The sequence below is a fragment of the Equus asinus genome, chromosome 5, assembly GCF_041296235.1.
Source record: "Equus asinus isolate D_3611 breed Donkey chromosome 5, EquAss-T2T_v2, whole genome shotgun sequence".
Classification (NCBI taxonomy): Eukaryota; Metazoa; Chordata; class Mammalia; order Perissodactyla; family Equidae; genus Equus; species Equus asinus.
In genome coordinates, this window is record NC_091794.1 from 5,253,722 (window position 1) to 5,275,789 (window position 22,068).

The window sequence follows — 22,068 nt, forward strand, 5'->3', positions numbered from 1 at the left end:
GGATTGCCTTAGCAATTCAGGGTCTTTGGTTGCCCCATATGAATTTTAGGATTCTTTGCTCTATTTCCGTGAAGAATGTCGTTGGGATTCTGATAGGGAGTGCATTGAATCTGTAGATTGCTTCGGGTAGTATGGACATTTTAACTATGTTTATTCTTCCAATTCATTTACGTGGAATCTCTTTCTATCTAAGTCATTATCAATTTCTTTCAGTAATGTCTTATAGTTTTCATTGTATAAGTCCCTCACCTCCTTGGTTAAATTTATTCCTAGGTACTTTATTCTTTTAGTTGCGATTGCAAATGGAATTGTATTCTTGAGTTCTCTTTCTGTAAGTTTGCTATTGGAGTATAGAAAAGCAACTGATTTTTGTAAGTTGATTTTGTATCTGGAAACTTTACTGTGGTTGTTAATTATTTCTATTAGTTTTCTGATGGATTCTTTGGGGTTTTCTATATATAAGATCATGTGATCTGCAAACAGCGAGAGTTTCACTTCTTCACTCCCTATTTGGATTCCTTTTATTCCTTTCTTTTGCCTAATTGCTCTGGCCAAAACCTCCAGTACTGTGTTGAATAAGAGTGGTGATAGTGGACATCCTTGTCTTGTTCCTGTTCTAAGGGGGATGGTGTCCAGTTTTTGCCATTGAGTATGATGTTGGCTGTGGGTTTGTCATATATGGTCTTTATTTTTTTTTAATTTTTTTTAATTTTTTTTTTATTTTTTATTTTATTTATTTATTTATTTATTTTTTTATTAATGTTATGATGGATTACAAGCTTGTGAAATTTCAGTTGTACATTTTTGTTAGTCATGTTGTGGGTACACCACTTCCCCCTCCGTACCCTCCCCCCACCCCCCCTTTTCCCTGGTAACCACCGATCAGATCTCCTTCTCAATATACTAATTTCCACCTATGAGTGGAGTCATATAGAGTTCGTCTGTCTCTGACTGACTTATTTCGCTTAACATAATGCCCTCGAGGTCCATCCACGTTGTTGTGAATGGGCCAATTTCGTCTTTTTTTATGGCTGAGTAGTGTTCCATTGTGTATATATACCACATCTTCTTTATCCAATCATCAGTTTCTGGGCATGTAGGCTGGTTCCACGTCTTGGCTATTGTAAATAATGCTGCGATGAACATAGGGGTGCAACGGACTCTTGAGATATCTGATATCAGGTTCTTAGGATAGATACCCAGTAATGGGATGGCTGGGTCATAGGGTATTTCTATTTTTAACTTTTTGAGAAATCTCCATACTGTTTTCCATAGTGGCTGTACCAGTTTGCATTCCCACCAACAGTGTATGAGGGTTCCTCTTTCTCCACAACCTCTCCAACATTTGTCGTTCTTGGTTTTGGATGTTTTTGCCAATCTAACGGGGGTAAGGTGATATCTTAGTGTAGTTTTGATTTGCATTTCCCTGATGATTAGCGATGATGAACATCTTTTCATGTGTCTATTGGCCATATTCATATCTTCTTTTGAGAAATGTCTGTTCATGTCCTCTGCCCATTTTTTGATCGGGTTGTTTGTTTTTTTGTTGTTAAGCAGTGTGAGTTCTTTGTATATTATGGAGATTAACCCTTTGTCGGATAAGTGGCTTGTAAATATTTTTTCCCAATTAGTGAGCTGTTTTTTTGTTTCAATTCTGTTTTCCCTTGCCTTGAAGAAGCTCTTTAGTCTGATGAAGTCCCATTTGTTTATTCTTTCTATTGTTTCCCTCAACTGAGGAGTTACAGTGTCCGAAAAGATTCTTTTGAAACTGATGTCAAAGAGTGTACTGCCTATATTCTCTTCCAAAAGACTTATTGTCTCAGGCCTAATCTTTAGGTCTTTGATCCATTTTGAGTTTATTTTGGTGTGTGGTGAAAAAGAATGGTCAATTTTCAATCTTTTGCATGTGGCTGTCCAGTTTTCCCAGCACCATTTGTTGAAGAGACTTTCTTTTCTCCATTGTAGGCCCTCTGCTCCTTTGTCGAAGATTAGCTGTCCATAGATGTGTGGTTTTATCTCTGGGCTTTCAATTCTGTTCCATTGATCTGTGGACCTGTTTTTGTACCAGTACCATGCTGTTTTGATCACTGTAGCTTTGTAGTATGTTTTGAAATCGGGGATTGTGATTCCGCCGGCTTTGTTTTTCTTGCTCAGGATTGCTTTAGCAATTCGTGGTCTTTTGTTCCCCCATATGAATTTTAGGATTGTTTGTTCAATTTCTGTGAAGAATGTTCTTGGGATTCTGATTGGGATAGCATTGAATCTGTATATTGCTTTAGGTAGTATGGACATTTTAACTATGTTTATTCTTCCAATCCATGAACAAGGAATCTCTTTCCATCTCTTTATGTCATTATCAATTTCTTTCAATAATATCTTATGCTTTTCATTGTATGAGTCGTTCACCTCCTTGGTTAAATTTATTCCTAGATACTTTATTCTTCTATTTGCGATTGCAAATGGAATTGTATTCTTGAGTTCTCTTTCTGTGAGTTTGCTATCGGAGTATAGAAAAGCAACTTATTTATGTGAGTTGACTCTGTACCCTGCAACTTTACTGTAGTTGTTAACGATTTATATTAGTTTTCTGATGGATTTTTTTTTTCAGTTTTCTATATATAAGATCATGTCGTCTGCAAACAGCGAGAGTTTCACTTCTTCACTCCCTATTTGGATTCCTTTTATTCCTTTCTCTTGCCTAATTGCTCTGGCCAAAACCTCCAGTACTGTGTTGAATAAGAGTGGTGATAGTGGACATCCTTGTTGTGTTCCTGTTCTCAGGGGGATGGCGTCAAGTTTTTGCCATTGAGTATGATGTTGGCTGTGGGTTTGTCATATATGGTCTTTATTATGTTGAGGTAATTTCCTTCTATCCTCATTTTGTTAAGAGTTTTTATCATAACTTGCTGTTGGATCTTGTCAAATGTTTTCTCTGCATCTATTGAGATGATAATGTGGTTTTTATTCCTCAATTTATTGATGTGGTGTATCATGTTGATTGATTTGAGGATGTTGAACCATCTCTGTGTCCCTGGTATGAATCCCACTTGATCATGATGTATGATCCTTTTGATGTATTGCTGAATTCGGGTTGCCAAAATTTTGTTGAGGATTTTTGCATCTATGTTCCTCAGTGATATTGGCCTATAGTTTTCCTTTTTTGTGTTGTCCTTGTCAGGCTTTGGTATCAGAGTGATGTTGGCCTCGTAGAATGTGTAAGGAAGTGTTCCATCCTCCCTAATCTTTTGGAATAGCTTGAGAAGGATAGGTTTTAAATTTTCTCTGAAAGTCTGGTAGAATTCCCAAGGAAAGCCATCTGGTCCTGGGGTTTTAATCTTTGGGATGCTTTTGATTACTGTTTCAATCCTTTTCTTGTGATTTGTCTATTCAGATTGTCTGTTTCTTCTTGATTCAACTTTGGGAGGTTGTAAGAGTCTAAGAATTTACCCCTTTCCTCTAGATTATTCATTTTGTTGGCCTATATTTTTTTGTAGTGTTCTCTTATAATCCATTGTATTTCTGTGGTGTCTGTTGTTATTTCTCCTCTTTAAATTCTGATTTTGTTTATCTGAATTTTGTAAGTCTGTAAGTCTGTAAGTCTGGCTAGGGGTTTGTCAATTTTATTTATGTTCTCAAAGAACCAGCTCTTTGTTTCATTGATCCTTTCTAGTGCCTTTTTTTTGGTTTCAATTGCATTTATTTCTACTCTGATTTTGATTATTTCTTTCCTGCTGACTTTGGGCTTTGTTTGTTCTCCTTTTTCTAATTCAGTTAGGTTTAATTTGAGATTGCTTACTTGGGATTTTTCTTGCTTGTTAAGGTGAGCCTGTATTGTGATGAATTTCCCTCTTAATATGGCTTTTGCTAAATCCAATATGAGTTGGTATGGTATATTATCATTTTTGTTTGTCTCCAGATATTTTTTGATTTCTCCTTTAATTTTTTCAATGATCCATTGCTTGTTCAATAGCATGTTGTTTAGTCTCCACATCTTTGTCCCTTTCTTAGCTTTTTTCTTGTAATTAATTTCTAGCTTTATAGCATTATGATTAGAAAAGAAGCTTGTTATTATTTCAATTTATTAAATTTATTGAGGCTTGCCCTGTTTCCCAACATATGGTCTATCATTGAGATTGTTCCATGTGTGCTTGAGAAGAATGTGTACTCTGCCATTTTTGGATGGAGTGTTCTATATATGTCTATTAAGTCCAACTGGTTTAGCTTTTCATTTCATTTCATTTAATTAATTTAGCTGTTTCCTTGTTGATTTTCTGTCTGAATGATTTACCCATTGATGTGAGTGCAGTGCTGAGATCCCCTACTATTATTGTGTTATTATTAATATCTTCTTTTAGGTTTGTTAATAGTTGCTTTATGAACTTTGGTGCTTTTGTGTTGGGTGAATAGATATTTATAAGTGTTATTTCTCCTTGATGGAGTGTCCCTTTGATCATTATATACTGCCTGTCTTGTCTCTCTTTCCCTGTCTTATCTTGAAGTCTACTTTGTCTGATATAAGTATTGCGACACCTGCTTTCTTTTGTTTACCATTAACTTGGAGTATTGTCTTCCACCCCTTCACTCTGAGCCTGTGTTTGTCATTGGAGCTGAGATGTGTTTCCTGGATGCAGCAAATTGTTGGATCTTGTTCTTTAAGCCATCACACCACTCCTTGTCTTTATATTGGAGAACTCAATCCATTTATGTTTAGGGTGATTATTGATGTACAAGGGCTTAATGCTGTCATTTTATCACTTGTTGCCTGGTTTTCCTGCATTTCCTTTGTTTCTCGTCCTGTGTGTGTTGGTCTACCCATTTAATTATGTAGTTTTTTTATGATGTGTTTCTTTGTTTTCTCCTTATTTATACTTTGTGTCTCTGTTCTGCTTTTTGGTTTAGTGGTTACCCTGAGGTTTGTATTCAGAATCTCGTGTATAAGATAGTCCATTTTTTGATGGCCTCTTATTTCCTTAGTCTAAACCAGTTCAGTCCCTCTCCTCCTCCCCTCCAAAGTTGTTTTTCTCATAGCTTATTCCATCTTGCGTTGTGAGTTTGTGGTTAAAGTGACAAGATTATCTTCGTTTTTGGTGTTTTCCTTCCCTTTAGCTTAATGCTATAGTTGAGTATTTGCTGTCCTATTCTGATTCTGTCTACCTATTTATCTCCATACTTTGTGACCCCTTTCTCCCCCCTTTTCTTTTTCTGGTATGAGGACCTTCTTGAGGATTTCTTGTAGGGGGTGGCCTCGTGGCTATGTAGTTCCTTAGCTTTTGTTTGTCTGGGAAAGTTTTAATTTCTCCCTCATATCCGAAGGATATTTTTGCTGGATAGAGTATTCTTGGCTGAAGCTTTTTGTCTTTTAAAGATTTGAGTATGTCATTCCATTGTCTCCTAGCCTGTAAGATTTCTGCCAAGAAATCTGCTGAAAGCTTGATTGTGCTTCCTTTATAGGTTATTTTCTTCTGCCTTGCTGCCCTTAGTATTCTTTCTTTGTCACTCATTTTTGCCAGTTTTACTACTCTATGTCTTGCAGTAGGTCTTCTTACATTGACAAATCTAGGAGATCTGGAAGCTTTTTCCCAACCAGATTTCCCTCTCTTTTCCCAGGTTTGGGAAGTTCTCTGCTGTTATTTCTTTGAACATGCTTTCTGCTCCATTCTCCTTCTCTTCTCCTTCTTGAAAACCTATAATTCTTATGTTGCATTTCCTCATTGAGTTGGCTATTTCTTGGAGACTTTCTTCATTTCTTTTTGGTCTTAGTTCTCTCTCTTCCTCTGTCTGGAGCATTTCAACATGTCTGTCATTGGTTATGCTGATATGCTGCTCTATGATGACCACTCGAGCATTCAGGGAATCCGTATTTTGTTTTATGTCTTCCATTGTGTCTTTCCTGTCTAATGTTTCTGAGTGATTCTTCTTTATAGTTTCAAGATCTTGTGAAGTACCTCCTGAACTCATTGAATTGTTTCTCTACATTCTCTTTACCTCATAGAGTTTTTTGATGATAGCTGTTTTGAATTCATTGTCATTTAGATGACATATTTGTGTGTCCTCAGGACTGAGTTCTGGGTGCTTGTCATTTTCTCTCTGGTCTGGAGATTTGATGTAGTGTCAGATGTTGTTAGAGGAAGTGGGTTGGGTCTTCTCATTCTGATATTATTTGGTTGCAGTTACCACCTATTGCCACTGAGTAGGGGTTGAGAGCCATGTATTCTGAGCCCTCCACCTTCAGCCAGGTCCCAGGCAGTGGAGTGGGTGTGTGGCCGGTGGGAGCAGTGGCACTGTCTCCTGGGTGCTCTCCAGGCTTTCTTGCTTTCGCTAACTGGTCTCCTGGGGTGTTGGTTTGATGAGGTCACCCCCCATGAAAGCTTTTGCCCCATCAGAGGGCTTCTCTCTATGCTGCAAGGGCCCTAGGGAGTCCTTGTTCCTGCGAATGAGCATCCCCTCCCCCACTCCTTCCCTCATGGATCCTCCCGCAGTTGCGATCAAAGTCTTTAGGGGAGGGAGCGAAGATCTCCCTTACCCCATTCCAGCTCCTCTGAGGCAGGCTCCCCTCTCTACTCTCTGTCGTGTGGCTGCGTGTCTCTCTGACGTTTTTGTGTTGTGTTAGGATATCCTCTGTTGGAGTATGGATGTCCTTTTTCATTGCATGTTGGAGGGGAGTGAGCCCAGGGCAAGTACACTCAGCCATGATGCTGACATCACTCTCAACAACTGATCTTTTTACTGTCTTCATGGTTTTGCCTTTTCTAGAATGCCATGTAGTTGGAATCATGTAATATATAGCCTTTTCAGATTGGTTTCTTTTACTTAGTAATATGCATTTAGGTTTCTTCCATATCTTTTTGTGGCTTGATAGTTCATTCCTTTTTATCACAAAATAGTATTTCATTGTATGGAGGTACTACTATTTATTTATTCATAAATAAATAGTGGATTTTCACTATTTTTTCACCTATTATTTAACTTTCAACTACTGAAGGACATTTGGTTGCTTCCAAGTTTTGGCAATTATGAACAAAGCTGCTATAAACATCTTTGTGCAGGATGTTTTTAATCTGTTTTTTAATCTTTTAAATTTTAAATCTGTTTAATCACTTTTTAATCTGTTTTTTTAATTGGGATATAATTGATAGATAACATTGTATTAGTTTTAGGTGTACAACACGACAATTTGATTAGTTTTAGGTGTATAATGTAATGATTTGATATTGTATATATATATAGTGAAATTACCACAATACATTTAGTTAACATCTATCACCACACATAGTTACAAGGTTTTTGTTTTTGGTGATGAGAACTTTTAAGAACCACTCTCTTGGCAACTTTCAAATATACACTACAGTATTATTAACTACAGTCACCATGCTGTACATTACATCCCCTGAACTTATCTTACAATTGGAAGTTTGTACCTTTTGACCACCTTCACCCATTTCATACCCTCCCCACTGACCCACCTCTGGCATCCGCCAATTTGTTCTTTGTATCTATGAGTTGATTTTTTTAGATGCCACATATAACTGAGATCATACAATATTTCTCTTTCTCTGTCTGACTTATTTCACTTAGCAAAATGCCTTCAAGGTCCATCTATGTTGTCACAAATGGCAGGATTTCCTTCTTTTGAGAGGTGGGATAATATTCCACTGGATATATATACCACAATTTCTTTATCCATTCATTCATTGATGGACACTTAAGTTGTTTCAATGTCTTGGGTATTTTAGATAATGCTGCAATGACCATAGGGGTACGGATATCTTTTTGAGATAGCAATTTCATTTCTTTGAGATAAATACCCAGAAGTAGAATTGCTGGAACATACAGTAGTTCTATCTTTAATTTTTTGAGGAATCTCCATACTGTTTTCCATAGTTGCTGCACCAATTTATATTCCTACCAACAGGGCGCAAGTGTTCCCTTTTCTCCACATCTTCACCCAACACTTGTTATTTCTTGTCTTTTTGATAATAGACATTCTAACAGATGTGAGGTAGTATCCCATTATGGCTTTTATTTGCATTTCCTAATGGTTAGTGATGCTGAGCACCTTTTCAAGTGCCTGTGGCCATTTGTTTGTCTTCTTTGGAAAAATGTCTGTTCAGTTTTTCTGGCCATTTTTAAATCAGATTGTTAATCGTTTTTTGTTTTTTTGTATGAGTTCTCTATTTTATTTTGGGTATTAACTCCTTATCTGATAAATGATTTGTGGATATTTTCTCCCATTCCATAGGTTTCCTTTTCATTCTGTTGATGATTTCCTTTTCTGTATGGAAGCTTCATTGGTTATATGTAGTCCCCCTTAATTTTGTATATTAGCCTTGTATCTCAAAATCTTGCTATAATTTCTTGTTCCAGTTTTTTGTCTCTTCTTTTGGATTTTCTATATAGATGATCATTTCATCAGTGAACAAAGACAGTTTTATTTCTTCCTTCCCACTGCGTGCCTTTTATTTCCCTTTCTTGTTTTATTGCATTAGGTAAGACCTCCAGTAAAATGTTGTAAAGGAGAGGGAATATCTTTTCTTTTTCCTGATCTTAGGAAGAAAGTTTCTAGTTGCTCACCATCAAGTATAATGTTAGCTGAGATTTTTGTAGATATTCTCTATAAAGCTGAGGAAGTTCTCTTCTATTCCTAGTTTGCCGGGAGTTTTATTTATTTATTTTATCTTGAATAGGTGTTGAATTTTGTCAAATGCTTTTTTCTGCATCTGTTGATATGATCATGTGATGTTTCTTCTTTAGCCTATTCCTGGGATGGATTACATTAATTAATATTTAAATGTTGAACTAGCTTTGCACACCTGGGATAAATCCCACTTCGTTGTGGCGTATAATTGTTTTTATACATTGCTTGATTTGATTTGCTAATGTTTTGCTGAAGAGTTTTGCATCTGTGTTTATGAGATATATTGGTCTGAATTTTGTTTTCCTGTAATGTCTTTTTCTGGTTTTGGTGTTAGGAGAATGCTGACTTTATAGAATAAGTTAGGAAGTACTCTCTTTGCTTCTATCTTCTGGAAGAGATTATAGAGAATTGATATAATTTCTCCTTAAATGTTTGGTAGAATTCACCAGAGAGTCTATTTGGACCTGATGCTTTCTGTTTTGGTAGGTTATTAATTATTTATTCAACTTCTTAATAGATATAAGCCTATTCAGATTGTCTATATCTTCTTGTGTGAGTTTTGGCAGATTGTGTCCTTCAAGGAATTGGTCCATTTCATCTAAGTTATCCAATTTGTCTGTATAGAGTTGTTCATAGAGTTCCTTTGTTATCCTTTTAACTTTCATGAGATCTGTAGTGATGTTGCCACTTTCATTTTTGGTGTTAGTAGTCTGTGTCTTCTTTTTTTTTCCCTTAGTTAGCTTGGCTAGAGGCTTATCAATTTTATTGTTCCTTTCAAAGAACCAACTTTTGACTCTGTTGATTTTCTCTGTTGATTTCCTGTTTTCAATTTCATTTATGCACTAATTCTTATTATTTCTTTTCTTCTGCTTACTTTGGATTTAATTGGTTCTTCTCTTTCTAGTTTCTTATGGTAGAAGCTTAGATTATTTATTTTAGATCTTTCTTCTTTTTTTTTTTAAGATTTTATTTTTTTCCTTTTTCTCCACAAAGCCCCCTGGTACATAGTTGTATATTCTTAGTTGTGGGTCCTTCTAGTTGTGGCATGTAGGACGCCACCTCAGCATGGCTTGATGAGCAGTGCCATGTCCACACCCAGGAATCGAACCAATGAAACACTGGGCCACCTGCAGCGAAGTGCACGAACTTAACCATTCAGCCATGGGGCCAGCCCCTCTTTCTTCTTTTTTAATACATGCATTCAATGTTATAAACTTCCCACTAAGCACTAGTAGCTGCATTACACAAGTTTTGGTAAGTTGCATTTTCATTTAACTCAGAATATTTAAAAATTTCTTTTGAGTTTTTTTCCTTGTCCCATGTGTTATTTAGAAGTGTGTTGTTTAATCTCTATGTATTTTGGGATTTCCCAGCTATCTTTATGTTATTGATTTCTAGTTAAATTCCATTGTGATCTGAGAGGATATAATATGATTTCTATTCTTTTAAATTTTTTAGAGTGTGTTTTATGGCCCAGAATGTGACTTATCTTGGTGATTGTTTCATTTGAGCTTGAGAAGAATATATATTCTGCTGTTGTTGGATGAAGTAGCTTATTGATGTCAATTATATCCAGTTGATTGATGGTGCTGTTAGTTCAAATAGGTCCTTACTGATTTCTGCCTGCTGGATCTGTCCATTTCTGGTAGAGGGTATTAAAGTCTCCAACTAGAGTAGTGGATTCATGTATTTCTCCTTGCAGTTGTATCAGTTTTTGCCTCATGTATTTTGACACTCTGTTGTTAAACATTTTTATGTCTTCTTGGAGAACTGACCACTTTATCATTATGCAATGCCCCTCCTTATTCCTGATAACTTTTCTTGCTCTGAAGTCTGCTCTGTCTGAAATTAGTATAGCTACTCCTGCTCTCTTTTGATTGCTGTTGGCATTATAATTTTCTCCATCCCTTTTAATCCAGATGTGTCTTTATATTTAAAGTGGGATTCTTGTAGATTACATATAGTTGGGTCCTTTGTTTTTTGATCCACTCTGATAATCTTGTCTTTTAATTGGTGCATTTAGACCATTGACATTTAAAGTGATTATTGATATAGCTGGATTAATATCTACCATGTTTGTTACCGTTTTCTATTCATTGCCCTTGTTCTTTGTCCTTATTTTTGTCTTCTGCTCTTTTTTCTGCCTTTTGTAGTTTTACCTGCAATGCCTTTTTACATAATCACCCCTATTCCTCCCCCCACCCCCAAGATAGAAGCCTCCTCCTTGTGCAGCTTGATGTGAGCTGTGGTGGGGCTGGGCCTCTGGTTCTAGTCTTCTCCTTGCATCCCTTGGAGAAGCAAGCAGACACAGGCTGTCAACCTGACTTCACCCCTTTGGACAACAGCAGCCTGTGCCTTCATCATTTCCTAAGACAGTGGGAGAAGAGCATCCCATCACTAAGGAAAACCTCTCACTTTTCCTGTCTTTGTGTAGAAGGCCGACGAATAAGGGGAAGTAGAAAACTTGAAGTCACCGTGGTGTCACTGCCAGGCTGCGACCTGGATACAACCTTTCAGTGTCAGCGTGGGATTCACATCAAAGAGACTCTGTAATTCTTCCTTGGCCCATGGTAGATGGTGAGTGGGTGAACATTTGTTAGCTTTCAGGAAGGATGATATTGGCTTTCCAGTCATTTCCCAATGTTGAAGAACCCTTTAGAAGCTGGGAGCAAAGTTTACGGAGTGGAGCTCTGCGAAGGCCTTGGTTTCCTTCTAATTTGGGGTTTAGTAGAACTTAAATTCCTCTAGCATGTGCTTGGCTCCCTGCTGGCAGTGTTGGGCAGATGGAGTCCAGGTGATGTCTGCATCTCTGGCTGAGGTTGAGTGTTGTGGGCATTAGCTTTACTTTCCCGCTTTGGTAGGAGCCCCACCCTGGCAGGGCTTAATTGGATCTCGGATGTTGGCTTCTTCTCAGCTAAGGCTGTTGCAGTGCCACGCTAACTTCAGCACATACACACCCACCCTTGGGGCTGACCACTCCACGTCACTTTGTGCCAGCTGGGTCTGCCCTTCTCCTGCCCACTCAGGCCACAGGAGAGTAATGCCATCCAGAGCCACTCTGACAGGTGGGACTGGTCTGCACCTGTTCAGAGTGATGGAGCCTCCTTGTCACATTCAGCTCCTCCCCTCCTCCCGCACCCTGACCCAAGTACAGCTCCAGACCCGTTTGCCATGACCGTGAAGTATGTTTCTGACCAACTTTGTAATGTTGGGAGAGGCGTTTGTTTGTTGTTTCTGGCTGAGAAGGAGTTCAGTAGAAGCCGGGCTTTCTGACACCCCTATTCCCCTCTCAGGTAGCATTGAATTTCTCTAGTTAAGTAACTGCCTGGCTCTGTCCACCTTTGAGTTCAGACCTATGATGACAAGACAAAGGCAAACAGTGGCAGAAGAGTGGGTACCTGTTGGGCAAGGGGGTGATGGGCCAGCTCCCTGACAGCACCCTCCTCCCCTTCCAGCTAGTCTATGAGCTGTAGTGATGGCATGCATGAGAAATTCCAGAAGAGTTCTAAGCCCTCCCCAGGCCATACCCTGCCAGAGGGGAGGGGAGGTGCCAGGCAGTGATTGGAGGGCTGACTCTGCCCCTGACCTCTGCTCACCATCTGGAAACATGGGTTATTTGGCAATGAAGTGTCATTCGTCGGACATGATTGGTTTTCAGGAGTGTCCCTGGGCCTTACTCTTGCGGGTTATTGACATTTATTTACTTTTAATGATGCAATACCCAAGTGCTCCATCTTCCTTGTGAATTCACAGGAACGCCCACACAAATAGGCTGGCCTTGGCCTGTACTTAAGTTTGAGAACTCGCAAACCTGCCAGGCTGTTGGGCCAGATCCAACTACTGTCATATCTACTACCCTCTGTCCACTTGGCCCTGTCAAAATGAAATCCTTTTTAGAAGTCTCTGGTGCTGCTCATTCATCTCCGGTAGTCTAACTCAACATGTCCCAACATTTTTCATGTGACAGTACACACAGAACATGACACTATGTAGATGTCAGGGCTCATTGCTAGGCAATAGGCCAGGGTTCTGGCTTCCACAGGCCTTGGCCCCCTTACACTCACATGGCTGCTCCTGGGACTGAGGGAACTTGTATTTTCCTCTGGCACAACTGTACCCACCAGGGAGCTGCATTAAAGGTAAGAAGCTTTGGTCCAAGATCCAGTACAGATCACAAGCTCAGGTGGAGCTGAGAGTCCCATTTATAAACATCCTTCAAGGATTCCCCAGAGGGTAGACATCCTAGCCCAGGGTGTGTGGGTTAGGGGATCTAAGTTCCTGTGGTCTTGCCCTTGGCTCGGTGCAGTCTGCCACCACCTGCCCTTCGGGGGGGTCGATGGATACAGCTCTGCATGTCCCCTGTTCCCTCTAGGTCAGTGTGCTGGGCTCTTTGGCTCTGTGGCCATGTTCTGATGCTTAGCATTCTTCCTACTCACCACCTTCCTAAAGTATTTCACAACTTCCACGTATTCCCGACCTCCTGGAGGCTAATGTGGGACAAGTCCCAATTTGTTACATCTTTAGCATAGCTTAAAACATTGCTTCTTATGAAATAGCTGGAAGTGTCCAGGGTGCTCTCTGAAGCTACCTTCTTGGGCTGCCATGATCCACACTTTGAGAACTGGTCTGAAAGGCATGCAGATATTGTGAGTTCTCTGGTCCTCTTAACTCTTTGGACTGTGTGGTACCAGGTATTGCTTCTTAAACAGGGCTATGAGCATGCTCATCAGTCCATTTGTTCATTTATCTGCTTGTCTAAAAACCATTCAATAAATGCTGGATGTGATGGGAATACAAAGATAAAAGTCAGTTCTTGCAGTAAGGGAAGCCCTTGCCCAATGTGTAACCATCGTATGCATGGGAAATTCCAAGAGGGTGCCTTGGGGCACAGAAAGGGAGATCCTCACACTTGGAAAGTGGGTCAGAGAGAGTCCTTGGCCGAGATGACATGACTGCTAAATCGACGATTTTCCGATCTCGTTGCTCCTTCCTTTTTCTCAAACTGAGTCATGCAGGATGTGTGTTAATTGGGTGAAGGAGGGAAGGGTTCCAAGCAGTGAGAAACCTGCATGGAGATAAGGAGGCATGTTAAAGAGCTTGGCATATTTGGGGACCTTCAAATGCCACCATTTTATTTGGTTCTCTCAGAGTCCTAGTGGACAGCAGCAAGTGAGGTAAAGATCCTCTAAAACATGTCTGGAACGGGAAGGGGAGGCGCTCATCTTGGCCTGCAATGGTCAGATCATACTTTTGGAAAGAGAGTGTCGGTGAGATTCAAAATGATATTTTATAGAGGCCTGGGTGTTTCATGTGGAGGAGAGAGAGATTCAGATAGCCATCTGGCTTGACTAGATTTGCTGTGTATGGCTTCTGTGTGTGGAGGTGGCACAACTGGGTGAGGGAGATTGTCTTCAGAATCTTGTTTCTTTCACTGAAAACTGTGATCTTGGGCAACTTACATGACAGCTTCAAACCAGTGTCTTCATTGATAAAGATGGTTTTCATAATGCTTACCTCAGCAGGGTTGATGTGAGAATTAAATCACATAATTCATTGATATCTGAAAGAATCTAACATAGTAAATACCTGACGAATGTTAGTTTCTCTTTCCTTTCCATCTGTCTTTTCTTCTCTCTCTCTTTTCCTTCTTTCTTCTCTTTTCACCCTCTCTTTTCATGAATCGACTTTCTATTAAGTCATACATGTCAAGCACCCTGCGAGGATCTGTATTGTCCACTACAGTAGCCACTAGCCGCATGTGGCTATGGAATGCTTGACATGTGGCTAGTTCTAGTTGAGATGTGCTATAATGTGAAATAGAGAAGCTGAAGACTTAGCACACGCAAAAAAAAAGGAGTGTAAACTATCTCATTAATTACTTTTTCTATGGATCACACATTTAAATGATAACATTTTGGATATATTTGGTTAAATTAAATATGTCACTAAAATTAATTTCACCCTTTTCTTCTTACTTTTAAAAATGTGGCTACTGGGAACTTGAAATTACGTATGTGGCTTGCATTTTATTTCTGTGGGACAGCACTCTGCTGGCCGTCGGGGACTCAATGGTGAAAAGAAAAACTGACTTTGCAGAGCTTGTAGTCTAGTGGGGGGAAGGTGGAAAAGCAATAACAACTACAAAAACAACAGAAGGAAATAAAAAGCAAATTAAAAAACAAGTAGTATAAAATTCCCCATTGTAATAAATACTGTGAAGAAAAGTTTCTGTGGGGTGGGAAACCAGAGGCCCCAGTTTAGAGCGACTGCTCACAGAGGCCTCTCTGTGCTGGGTCTCAGAGGGCCTTCCTACATGGAGTTTCCAGGCAAAAATGCGAACAGAAAGTTCCAGGCAGAGGAAACAGACTCGCAGTCAATATTTATTGAGTCTAACAAACCCCCAGCCCGCGGCTGGCAGTGGGGAAAAGCTGTGGGGCTGCAGACACAGAAGGCTCCCTGACTCCTCAGAGCTTGTGGTCTGGTGAGGGACAGAAGAGGCAGGCACCTCCTGCGTGTGCAGAGATGGGGTTCTGGGAGCGTCTGTCACCTAGACCGTCAGGGACCACAGCCTTGGCTCTGCAGGTCCCCAGAGCTAGTCACGTCTCCCTTCATGATGGGTAACGCTCCTGTTTGTCCCTGTTTACCTGTTCCCACCACCCTGTTCTGATTCAGACTCAACATCTCAGAAACGAGTGTCTGCACTAGCTTCTTAACCAGTTTCCTTGCCTCCAGCCTCTTGCTCCCTGTCATATCTTCTGTGCACCACTGCCAAATTAAACCTTCTGAGATACTATTTAGACCATGCAGCTTCTTGCCTTAAAGCTTTTACGAGCTTCCTCTCGCTGGCAGAGGAGCAGTTTGCCGGGAGCCGCTGTGCCTCTCTCTGTTCTCCCTTACCTTTGCCCTCCACTGACAGTGACCCAGTTTCCAGGACAGCACACCCGCAGCAGGGATGGCAACCTTTTCAGCCAGCGTTGAGTAGCCTTTGAAGCCTCCCCTCCAACCATCTCCGCGTATTTCCACTCCAGCTCTTGCATTGTCTTCTGGGCCAGGCACGCTGGGCACCTCATTGTCCTTCAAACACTGAGTGGCACAGTCTCTCAGGGAAGGGCAAGAGCCTATCAGTAAGAGTCAGCGGGACCAGGTTCAGATCCCAGCTCTGCCATTAACCAGCTGTGAGAACCCTTTCAATAAGTTATTTGTCTTTTCTAAGCCTTAGTTTCCTCCTCCGTGAATACCAGGAGGCTAATGGTAGTTTGTGCCCCTTGGGGATGGGTGGATAAGATGAGACACTGAAAGCGGAGCATTCCGCAGATGCCCAGTCCACAGTAAGTCCCTAATGCACCTGCCTCGTTTAAATGAATGCAATCAGAAGTCACAACTTAATCAAGTTGAGGTCTCTTACTCAGAGAAACATGCCAGCCCTTGGCTAAAGGGTTTCATTCTTGGGGAGACAGAAATATTCTTGGGTTTTTTCCTCTTATTGTCATACAGCACTGCAGTGTCAATTTCTTCACTCGCTTTGTGGTGTTGCTTAAGAAATCTCCACTCTGCGCTGTTGCAATGTTCTTTACTCCAAGGTAATCCTTTCATGGGTTGCCAGATAAAACGTGGGAGCCCGTCAAATAGCACATGCAATATATGGGGCATACTTATGCTTAAAAATTGTTTGATGTTTATCTGAAATCCAGATTCTGGATTTCACTGGGCATCCTGTTGTTGTTGTTGTTGCTAAATGTGTCAAGACTACTTCCAGGTGTTCAAGTGACGCCAAGGGATGAAGGGCAGGAGCTGAGAACATGGATGGCATGCTTGTGGCACTGTCAGCCCTGGGTATTGATGTTACCACACAAAGGGCATGATCTGCTCACCATGAGACAAAAGCCAGTCATCAAGAGGCAAGATGGTGGCTGAGAAAGGATATTTTATTACAGCTTGCTAGCAAGAGGGAAGATGGCTGACTAATGTCCAAAAGAACCATCTTAAGCGGGGCACAGAATCTTGAAGCAGTTATATAGGCCAGTGGGTTATAGGGGAGGGGTTAGGAATGTTGACCCTCTGGTGTTACAGACTGGGAGTGCCAACACCAGATCTTTCAGTTTTCGTTGATGATGGCTATCAGCATAAACTCTCTGTTTGGGGGTCATCACATTCCTAAGGAACTCAAAAGAACAAAGTTATCATTTTATCACAGCTGGGAGGTATATGCACAAGAAGGGCGTCATACAATCTGCAGAGCTGGTGGATCTCCTGGAGGGTGCAAATCCAGCTGGGTTAGTTAGTCAGAGGTCATTCAAAGTTACAACATGGTCTCTTCTCTATGATATGGCTTCCCTTATGTCAACCTTGTGTTGAGCTGGTTTCACTGACACGTTTTCTGGGGGCCTTTCAGATCTCTGTTAAAGGCTGTGGGGCTCATGTGTGGTTTCCTCAGGGAGCCTTGCTGTTCTTCATGGACACATGTCTGGGACCCAGCAGCCCAGGCAGCAGTCACTCACCCCTCTGAGTTCCGTGTGTTCATTCTCATTTATGTGAGATTTTGTTGCGAACTGCTTGCCTGACCTTCTATGAGGGGAGGGCAGAAGCAAAGGTGGAGATTTTCTTTGGCTGAAGCCATGAATTTAAGGGCCAAATCAGGAGACAGGAGAGGAGGTAGGAGGTGTAGGGGAGGAAGACATTTCCTCTACCCACTCTGGGTCCTTCTGGCTGGGCTATGAATTAAATTGACACAAGACAGAATAACAGGAGAAGAATCAAACAATGCTTTATAATATGTATACATGGGAGAGACTCAGGAAAACTGAGCAACTAGCCAGAATGGCTGAGGTCACCACCTTAAATACCATCTTCAGCTAAAGACAAAGGAGGATGTTGGGGGTGGTGGGGTCAGTTATGGGAGATGACCAGAAAAGCACAGTAACAAGAGTAAGGTTATTATGCAGATTTGAGTCCTTGCCTTCTGTATTGATGAGTTTCTAGAGGTAAGGTCATCCCCCCTTCTTCCTGGTAGAGAGAGGGAGACACCTTTACAGATGGAGATTTCCCTTACAAATGTAAGTGTCCCTTACAAAGGTAACTTCTACTTTTCAGAGTTTCTCTCATGTCTGCAGATTTTAAAAGTAACCAGCCCAACATAATCCCCATGCCAAAGAGACATATTTTGGGGTGGCCAATTCCAGTCCCCCGCAGAGGGAAGGACCCCTCCCTTCTCTGTACAGGAGTCAGAGGATTTCCTGGAGTACAGTGAGGTATAAATCTCTCCACTTTTTCTTTTCTGAACTTGAATTTAAAGGAGGCTGGTGATTAGATGCCTCACTCTGTCTCATTTTTTCTCACACAGTTTCTCTCACCCTCTCTAAGTCAGATCCAAAAGAAAAGCTGGCATTGGGCCATTTTAAAAAAATTTATAAAATTTTCTTTTCTTAGAAAAATCCTATGATTTTTCTTCCCTCTGATTGTAAAATCAATGAATTTATTCCAAAAACATGCAGAATACTATGACAAAGCCAAAGAAACAGCCCATTTGAATGAGTCTTCACATTGAAATTCTGTCTCCTCAGGGCAGATCTGTATAAAAGAATGGTTTTCACGACAGTTCCTAAGGGTTGGAGAGAGTTTGCTTGCTAAGAGGTTGGAAAGAAAGCACTGCAAAGCCCACTACTTGTTAGGTGGGCTTTTGTGTTCTGCCCAGGAGTGGGATTTTGAAGGTTCATTTTACAAAGGTCTGTGATGGTGAATGCCACGTCTGCTCCCCTCACTCCAAAGTGAGACCTCAAATGTTTGCTTGGTGGGGGGTGAATATTTGGAATCAGAGGATACGAAGAAATTTAAAAATGGAGCTGGGGCTGGCTCCATGGCGGAGTGATTAAGTTCATGCGCTCCGCTTCAGCTGCCCAGGGTTTCGCCGGTTCGGATCCTGGGCGCAGACATGGCGCCGCTCATCAAACCATGTTGAGGTGGCGTCCCACATAGCACAGCCAGAGGCACTCACAACTAGAATATACAACTATGTACTGGGGGACTTTGAGAAGAAGAAAAATAAATAAAACAGAAGATTGGCAACAGATGTCACCTCAGGTGCCAATCTTAAAAAATATATGTATATATACGTATATACATATATATTTTCCTTCTATACATGATAGAATTCCATTTCCATATCACATAAAATAGTTATAAGAATAGGGTGTTCAGGGGTAGAATGGTGGACCTGCAAAGTTGTCAGGAATAAGCCTCTTTCAGGTTCACTGCTCCTTCCCTTCAATATGGGCCTTATCCTCATAACCTAAGATAGTTGCCAAAGCTCCAACCATCACAATCCTGTTCCAGGCTGTGGGAAAAAAGGAAGGGCAAAAGGAGTGTCTGCTCCACATTTTCAATCAGCTTTATTGAAGTATAATTTACAGGCAGAAAAAATCACCCCTAAATTTTAAGTATTTGATGAACTTTGACAAACCTATACAGTTGTGTAATTATGATTATAATTTAGACATAAAATATTTCCATTACCTTGAAAATTTGCCTCATGCTTCTCGCAATCTCTTTTCCCTTTCCCCCAGACCACCACTGATCTGCTCTCTTATCACTACAGTTTTGTCTTTTCTAGAATTTCTTATAAATGGGACTATGCAGAATGTACTCTTTTGTGTCTTGTTGCTTTCTCTTAGCATAATGCTTTTGAGATTAATCCAGATTTTTGTATCAGTAGTTGTTCCTTTTTACTTAAAGGAGATGTGTCAGTTTGTTCGTGCATTCACTAGTTAATGGGCATTTGGGTTGTTTCCAGATTTTGGTTACTATAAATAAGCTACTAGGGGCATCAATGTACAAATCTTTGCGTGGACATGATTTTAATTTCTCTTGGGTAAATACCTAGGAGTGGGATTGCTGAGTCTATGGTAAGAGCATGTTTAACCTTACGAGAATGACAGACTGCTTGCAGGGGGTTGTACCATTTCGTGTTCCCACCTGCAGGTCTAAGAGGTCCAGGTGGTCCACATCCTTGCCAATACTTGGTATTGTCAGTCTTTTTAAGTTTAGCCATTCTAGTGGATGCATATTGGTATTTGTTACTTTTTTATTTTGCTGAGGAAGATTGGCCCAGAGCTAACATCCATGCCAATCTTCCTCTACTCTGGATGTGGATCAGCATGACTGATGAGTGGAGTAGGTCCGAAGTGGAGTGTGGGGAACTTCAACCACTCAACTATGGGGCCAGTCCCCTTGGTATTTGTTATGTTAATTAGCATTTCCCAAATGACGAGTGATGTTGAGCCTCTTCTCCTGTGCTACTTTGCCATTCATATATAAAAGTTTTAATTGGAGATTATCCAGGCAGGCCTGGTCTAATCATTTGAGTACTTAAAATTGGAGAACACTTGCCAACTGAGTTATAGCAGCAATAGGAATTGGATATCCTTGCTCACCTTGGAGTCCCCTGTAACTTGAAGCAGATCCTTAGCTGTCTGTGAATACTCAGTCATTATCCATTGACTTGAGTTGTGAAGAAGCATGATGCTCGGGGCTGTAGAATGGCTTCTTTAGGTTCTTACCACATCGCTGACACTCGTCTCTTGCGTCAAGACCTTTGCCAGATGAAGTCACTGCAGACCGCTCAACCTAGTTTTCCTTTTTGCTGGCAGCCCTGTGCACTCTGACGTGGACCACAATAGTGGTAAATAAATATTCAGGCTACGTGCAAAGCCTCACCTCTTTCACATGTGCTGACTGCTCAATGGTAAGAAGTCCCAGAAGGAGAAGCCCTTTTCCTACAGCATTTAACTCACTCAAAGGTGGTTGACAAAGACTGTGTGACAGGGCCTTTCGCAAAGCCTGTCTACTCTTTCCTTTATCTAGGGGAACAGTATGGGGTTTGGAGTCAGTCATACAAGCGCCTTAGAATCCTGGCTCTGGTCTTGACCAACTCTATGACTTAGAGTGGGTCAGTCAACCTCTTGGAGTTTCAGCTTCCTCATACCTACGCTGGAAATAGTGATACTTTCATGAGCTGGCTCAAAGAGAAGAAAGCAGATGCCTGAGAAGTTACTGGCACGTAGTGATGCTCCATGAGTGCTAGCTTCCTTCCCACCTTAGGTGCACCACAACTAACAGAAACAGTCCAGGTTTCTGTTTACTTTGAAGAGTTGGTTACAGGCAGGTGATGCAACATGACATTTGTGCTTGCTTTCTATTTGTTAGTTTGATCTTTTAACACCTAAGTCTTTGGATTTCTTCACCCTGTCTCATATTTTCAAGTTTGGAGTTCTGTTTTTCATTCTGGGTGCTTGATTAAGAATAGCCCACAGGATGGTTCTAGTTATTTAAAGATTGAGAGGGGTATGGGAACAAGAGGCAGGGGTGTGGAAGAGATGAAAACAAAATCGTATCTTAATAATAGATGTTACAACACAATAAAACAAATAGAATGGCATCACCCTAGGATGGTTATTATCTTCTAACAGAGCCATGTTATCTTTCTGGCCTGGGAACAGGTGTTGAGCCCCTCACCTCTGCCCAACCTGAAGCCTGGTATGAACACGCAGGTCAGGGTTTATGAACTGACGGGAAACAAATGGCCTCTACAGTACGTGATGGGGAAGTCACATTTAAATCTCAGTGTCTTGGTGCCACTCTGCTTGTTCCCACAGAATCTAAGCCTTTGGTTCTCAAAACTCAAGAATACATACACATCAACTAGTGAGTGCTTGTTAAAAATGCAGACTACTGGGCCTCCCCCAGATGATCTGCTCAGTAGATCTGAAGTGGGGCCCAGGAATCTGCACTGAATTAACCCCTCCAGCTGTTGCTGGTACCGATTACCCCCCAGGTCAGTGTTTTAGGGAGGAGCTCATTATTCATTGGTTACTGAGTGCTAACCAGGTACCCTGCGTTGGAGGGGCGACAGCCATTGCTCACCATGGGTTTAACATTGAGAGGGGAAACAGACTTGTGTACAGACAGGATGACAGCTGCTGGCTCTCCAGGTTAGAGTTGGACTGTTGCTTCTTCCTTGTTCCCATTTCACTCAATGCAAGCCTCACATTGCTTTAGAATCCTTTGTGTACTGGTCTCTATCAGACTGTGTATTTCTTGAGGGCAAATGAGCGTCATTGTTGACCTACAGAAATTTCATTCCATCATCTTTTCTTATTCCTATAACTGTTTTTGGCGGTGACTCTAACTCTGGCTCCTGTGACATCTCTTGCTTGAGGCACTGTATGTTAGAACATGGTTTGTGGGGCTGGCCTAGTGGCATAGTGGTTAAGTGTGTATGCTCCACTTGGGTGGCCCAAGGTTCACAGATTCAGATACCAGGCACAAACCTACACACCGCTCATCAAGCCATACTGTGCTGGCGGTGTCCCACATACAAAATAGAGGAAGATTGGCATAGATGTTAGCTCAGGGACAATCTTCCTCGAGAAAAAGAGAAA

At 41.1% G+C, this 22,068-nt stretch overlaps 1 protein-coding gene across 8 annotated transcripts in view; it reads left to right on the forward strand.

Moving 5' to 3' along the window:
- TMEM45A (transmembrane protein 45A) overlaps positions 1-22,068 on the forward strand; it is a 70,847-nt gene that overhangs the window by 25,303 nt on the left and 23,476 nt on the right. For 2 of the 8 annotated variants that reach the window (XM_070508557.1, XM_070508563.1), the window contains exon 1: positions 12,697-12,774. The exons of 5 other annotated variants lie outside the window; for them this stretch is intronic. The gene's annotated coding sequence lies outside the window, so the exon portion shown is untranslated. Of the gene's footprint in view, positions 1-12,696; positions 12,775-22,068 lie in introns of those variants that run through there. One more of the 8 variants, XR_011503119.1, reaches the window with a different exon arrangement.